The 6,446-nt window shown below is 35.9% G+C and overlaps 1 long non-coding RNA gene across 1 annotated transcript; it reads right to left on the bottom strand.

Annotated features, from left to right (window-relative positions):
• Nucleotides 1-337: 337 nt before the first annotated feature.
• LOC117280164 (uncharacterized) lies at nucleotides 338-3,347 on the bottom strand. The gene is made up of 2 exons (XR_004510651.2): nucleotides 3,036-3,347; nucleotides 338-645 (listed from the first exon to the last, which is right to left on the bottom strand). It is a non-coding gene; the product is annotated as an uncharacterized lncRNA (long non-coding RNA).
• Between the last annotated feature and the right edge of the window lie 3,099 nt (nucleotides 3,348-6,446).

Genomic DNA, 6,446 nt, shown 5'->3' with positions numbered 1-6,446 from the left:
ATGCACCTAGTCACAATTATCGGTTCTAAAATGACTTCGAGGGTACGAAGGTCACATTGGAATCATCCATGTTCATTCTTCTTGACCCTTTTCCTCTTCATTTTTTCTTGCGCTCCTTGGTTTGCTCATTTGATTTTCTTTTCTTTTCTTTTCTTTCTAATTATCACTCTTTTCTTTCCTCTCATTTCTCACATCCGTCCACTTCATCCCTTTTTTTCTTTCTTTTTTTTCTTTTAATTTCTAAAATGATTCGATCGAACCTGATGTAAGTTGCACACGTATCATGTTCCACATGAATCAGACCAAGCGTAGTTCTGCAAAAGTAATGGACAAAATATACTAAAAATAAAAATCCTTTTGGATTTTTCATTTATAACTCTTTTTTTTTGTTTTCATATATAAAATAGGAGGTACGATAACAAAAGACTCAATGAACTCAACTAGACTATGACAGACTCTGACACCACCTAAAAGACTCAATACTACTGTACAGGACTAAAAAGTAAAAGATAACATAAAACATACTCAAAAAATAAAAAGTCCCCTTAAACAGCTCCTGAAGGCAACGGTCATGGCTGGGATGGTCATGGCTGGGATGGTCCTGGGGTATCTGTCATGCTCAAGCTCTAGTAAGTGGATCCATACCTGAATGAGAAAAATAAGAGCAAATAGAGTTAGTGACTCAGGACACTATGTGAGACAATAATACTTCATATTGGACATATGCAAGACATAATTGAGGTTATTTTTGTAAAATGGTCTACATGGCCAAAAGTTGGTTAGAAGTGCAAACTCAGCTAGGACGACCTGTAAGACATGGAAAATACCTCACGAATGCCTATGCGACCCCCGATCTCCCAGGAATCACGGTCTCTAAAATAACTTTACAAAAATGACCTGTTTTGCATAAATGGCCTATGTGGTCAAAAATAGCTAAGCATGCAAACTCAACAAAAATGGACCTTAAACTAAGTGGACGCCTTGTTGTGGACTCATGACTCTGAGACATGGGTTAACAAGCCACTTTGAGAAAATAGCCCTATTTTGCAAAAAGGCCGATGTGGCCAAAAGTGGCTAGGCATGCAAGATTTAGCTAGGACCCCCGAAGCCAAGAACTTAAAACTCACTAGTAAGACCGGACCCTATATGGGCTGCCTACGTATCCCGCCCTGAAAGACGAGAATCAGGTATACGTAGTTCGGGAAGATTGGATACGAGAGAGAATTTAAAAATGCAACTAACTTGGAAAAACTATTTTTTGTCTTTTTCTTTTTTTGAAAAATGATGAGAAAGTATAACATCTTTTTGTTATTTTTCTTTTAGAGAACGGGGCAAGAAACTAAAAGTGACAAAACTCTCAATATTCTCTCTTGCTTCATTTTTCACCCTTCTTTCCCAAATATCAGCCCGCCAAATGACCTTTCTACCCTCAAAGATGCAACATTTAGCACGTAGAATGATTGAATATCATTTTGGGTCGGCGGGCCTATTGACACAATTTGAACAGGCTTCCTACAAAGGACATAGTACCTAGCACCGGGCCTTGCTAGGTCATAATGATATGATGCAAATAAAAATGACCTAAAGGTTGACCTACGTTTGGGGTTCACTAACAAGGCAATCCGGGGGAGCATATGATCGACGGTGGCTGCTCAAGCTTCCCACCCACTCCATACGTCCGATGGCACCCCTCCTAAAATAAGGGTGACTCAACAAAGAGTTCGTGTATGCGACGCGTATTACGAGACTTGTTGTAGAAAGAATTGATCGGGTAATGCAAATGATGACAGTTATAAAGCAGTAACACATAAAGGAAAAACTGTAAACACGTAAATAACTAACAAATAATAAAACGACATAAACAAAAATAAAAATTAAATAAAGAAAATAAAATCATAAAAACCTCAACCGAATATTCTAAAAAGCCAACAAGATCAAGTACCAGCTCGAACCTGCAACTCCCCAGTAGAGTCGCCAAAACTGTCACACCCCTTCTTTTTACCTCACTAACCCTCTTTAAAAAGATATAAAGAGAATTTAAAGCTCAAAAGGATTTCAATTTGAAAGTGACAAAAAGATTGCGTTTCGAAGGATTTTTAGAGTCGCCACCTGACATTTGGTTTCTGTGTGCTAGGTTACTATTTTTTGTAAACAAAAATAAGAATTTTCCTTCAAAACACATTTGACTCTAAACTTATTGCACCATAGATTCTAGATAAGGTGGTTCATTTGACTCGGGGAGAAGGTGTTAGGCATTCCCCGAGTCCCGTAAAAATCACGGTTGCGCACATGATCTAGTTGGTTTTTAGAAATACTCAGATTGAGGTAGAAACACACAAAAAACAAAAATAAACACAGAAGAGGCTCGAGGTTCGAGGTTGTCCCCACCTAATAAAAGAAAAATAAAAGTGAAAATTAAAATCCTAAGCTAACCTACACTATACTTCCTCCATGGTGTTCATCACAACCTCCAAAGTATTTACAAGTTTTTCGGAGCATTCCCCGAATAAATTAATTAACTAAAGGGGAAACCTCTCACCTCAAAAAACTAAAACATAAGCGCCTTAAAAGTTTGCCTACCCAAGTATGGTCGACCTAAATATGTTACTAGCGAGTAGTGTAAGAAAAATAGAAATAAAATAAAGCTAAAACTAAATAAGATTATTTCATGCTCGTTTTCTTTAGTGCTTGATTTCATATATTTAGACCAAATCCGACTCCTACAATATATGAGCATGAATTAGTTACCAACGAGTTGATGTTTTCCCCATTCCACGTCCCATTTGATAAAACAAGAATGTGAAGTTAATCCCAATTCCAAATTACTTCATCTTAAATTCAAGTTTAATTCTCAAATTACTCACTGTTCATCACATATTTTATTTCATCAATTTATATCCCAAATGTATTCACCCGATGAAATTCATTCAACTAAAGAAAAGACTAACTATAACTCAATCACAAGAAATTCAACCAAAATGGCACACAATTAGCATAATAACAGAAGGAGAACGAGATTAAAGGGAGAAATTGACCCTCACGCAAACCAACTCCTTTAGTATAATGAAAGAACGTCCAAATGGATTCAATCGAAAGAAAAGCAAATATGTTGATGCGACGCCGACGACCAGAAAATCGAACGACGACCCAAAGCTGCGGAATGACCTCTGACCGGAGACCGCTGACTTCTTCGATGCCTCAACTCCGACACAAATCGGCAGCAAAGGATTTCAATGTTCCAAGACGAAAATTGACAGAGCTTTTAGCAACGGATGATCTTGATTTTTATTTTAAAATATAAGTTTAAAAACACAAAAAAAATAATTTTATAATATTTCTTCTCTTATTATATATATTTTTATTTATTTAAGCTTATTAGTATTTTATAATGATAATATTTTAATCTTTACCATTATTTTAACATAGTTTTCTCTATCTTTTTTTATAACATTTAGAATGTACCAAAATATTTTTATTTTAATATATACTTCATTTTAATAGTTTATTTTTATTAACTAAGATTAATTAGTATAATTTGGTAGTATTTTTATTTTTGTTCATTGAGAAAGAATTGAATTTGGGCCAATTAGGAGCTCATTTTCGAATTTTAGTGGCCCACAAATGCTCATTCTTCCCAACCCATTAGCCCACTCTTCACTTAAAATACAAGATTAAATCTTAATCACTCATTATGTTTAATCCAATGACCCATATTCCCCTATACCTCCATATATAAACTCCTTCTCCAAAAAAGTGAACGGAAGGAAGAAGGACCCTAGCAGCAGCACCCCCACAAAAAAAATAAAACATCGGCACACCACCTAAAAAGAAGCAGCCGCATCTCCTACAAAATCTCACCATAGCCATTGTCCCACCGTCAAATATGGAACCTCCAATAACCAAAATACCGTAGTCAAGATCACCCCTATTCACCATTAAAATTATTGAATTTTATGGTATATTCTAAATGTTATAAAAAAGGTAGAGAAAACTATGTTAAAGTAATGGTAAAGATTAAAATATTATCATTATAAAATACTAATAAGTTTAAATAAATAAATAAATAAAAATAAAAAAATAAAAAATAAAAAGATATATAATAAGAGAAGAAATATTATAAAATTATTTTTTTGTGTTTTTAAACTTATGATTTAAAATAAAAATTAAAAGTTGACTGAAATCCCATTAAAATGAAAATAAGTAAATATTTTTAAAATACTTTTTTTAAAAGTTGCGCGGGTAACAATTTACGTGCTTACAGTAAGCCAAAATCTTCTAATTTCACCTCAAAAATATGTAATTTAGTCGAAATACTCAATGATAATCCAATATTATTGACTAACAATGATCACAAGTGACTTACCTCAAGTTCTCCTTCGAAATCCCTCTCAAAAATTGCCAAAACCCGAGCTCAAAATGACAAAAATGTCGGAACTCCTCTATTTTGTACACTGCCCAGTGCTTTCACACATGCGGCTCAATTTCTCGCTTCTGCGAGGCCGCTTCTACGGCTAAATCTCCGCTTCTGCGGAATCCACTTACCCCAACTGCCTCCGCTTCTGTGAGCCCTGGATCGCATCTGCGCGATCGCTGGTGCGGAACTCACCATCGCACATGCGGTCCCTTTGGTTCTGCGGCCCCAACGCCACATCTGCGACCTCGCAGGTGCGGACCCAACCTCACACTTGCGACCTCTGCTCCTTTCTTCCAAACTCCGCACCTGCGCTCCACCTGCCACACCTGCGCTCCACCTGCCGCACCTGCGTTCCACCTGCCGAACCTGCGGCATCGCACCTACGGCCTAGACTCTCGCAGGTGCGACCACACCAGAAGATAAAAAATTTCTAGATTTCTTCTAAGTCCGAATTCGATCCGTTAACCACCTGAAACTCGTCCTAGGCCTCCGGGACCTCAACCAAATATACCAACAAGTCCTAAAATATCATACGAACTTAGTCGAAATCTCAAATCACATCACACAACACTAAAAAATACGAATCACACATAGATTCAAGCCTAATGAATTTTGAAACTTCCAATTTCTACAAACGACGCCAGAACCTATCAAATCACGTCTGATTGACCTCAAATTTTGCACACAAGTCATAAATGACATAACAGACCTATTCAATTTTCTAAAATCAGATTCCGACCCCGATATCAAAAAGTCAACCCCTAGGTCAAACTTCCCAAAAATTCAACTTTCGCCATTTCAAGCCTAATTCTACTACGGACTTCTAAATAATTTTTCGGGCATGTTCCTAAGTCTAAAATTACCATACGGAGCTATTAAAATCATCAAAACTTTATTCCTGGGTCGTTTACATATAAGTCGATGTCCGGTCACTATTTTAACTTAAGCTTAAACCTTGGAACTAAGTGTTCCAATTCATTCCAAAACCTCAGCGGACCCGAACCAATCATCACGACAAGTCATATAACAACTGTAAAGCATAAATTGAGAAGTAAATAGAAAAACGGGATTGTAATACTCAAAACGACCCGTCAGATCGTTACATTAGCATTACTCATATACACTGAATGATATTTTTTCCATTTTCTTCTTATGTAGCACTTACATTGTAGGTAGTATTATTGCCTATATTGCAACATATGTAGATATGTGTAGGTACTAATATCGCCTATATGGACCAGTCTTGTTATTAACTTATTCATCTGAGTACCAACTTGGTTCCGGCAAACTTACTAATTTTTCATGTTTATGTGCGGCTCTTGCCTTGATCATAAACAAAAGTATGAACAATCTGACCATACTTTTCTTTTGTTGAGAACGAATATTTTATCATCAATATTTATTTATCAAATAATATATAATATTTAAGAGAGGCACGGTTACACTAGCGACATATAGAACTACTCACTATAAAACTATTTATGTGCAGCTGTTGCCTTGGTCTTGAAGAGAAGTATGAACAATCTGACCGTACTTTTTCTTTTGTGGAGAAAGAATACTTTATCATCAATATTTATGTATAAAATAAGAACCTTCTATAACATTTAACAGAGGTATGGTTACAATGAAAACATATGGTACTACTCACTATAAATCTATTTATGTGCAGCTCTTACGTTGGTCGTCAACAGACATGGTTACACTGACAATATATAATATTACTCACTAAAACTATGTTTCTACTAAAATTTTCTATCTGTTATTCCCGGTCAATATTGCTGTATTTGTAAATATTAATTCTGCAAAATATAAGTTAACGTAATGAAACAATAATAATAAATTCGAGCCCACTGAATTCACAGTGTTTCCTTAAGGAATTTAATCCCCTCCTAGTACCCAAGGTAATGGATTATTTCCTCCCAGGATAGAACGAATAACACACTGGTGTAGCGGTACTTCAAACCCCAGTGTTTCGGCGAACACAAAGTTCGGTAGCAAATCACACTTACAGTTGCTTTGTTTGAAGTTAAAA

This window comes from Nicotiana tomentosiformis, chromosome 3, assembly GCF_000390325.3.
Source record: "Nicotiana tomentosiformis chromosome 3, ASM39032v3, whole genome shotgun sequence".
In the NCBI taxonomy this organism is placed as follows: domain Eukaryota; kingdom Viridiplantae; phylum Streptophyta; class Magnoliopsida; order Solanales; family Solanaceae; genus Nicotiana; species Nicotiana tomentosiformis.
This window is presented reverse-complemented; position numbering and strand designations above follow the sequence as displayed.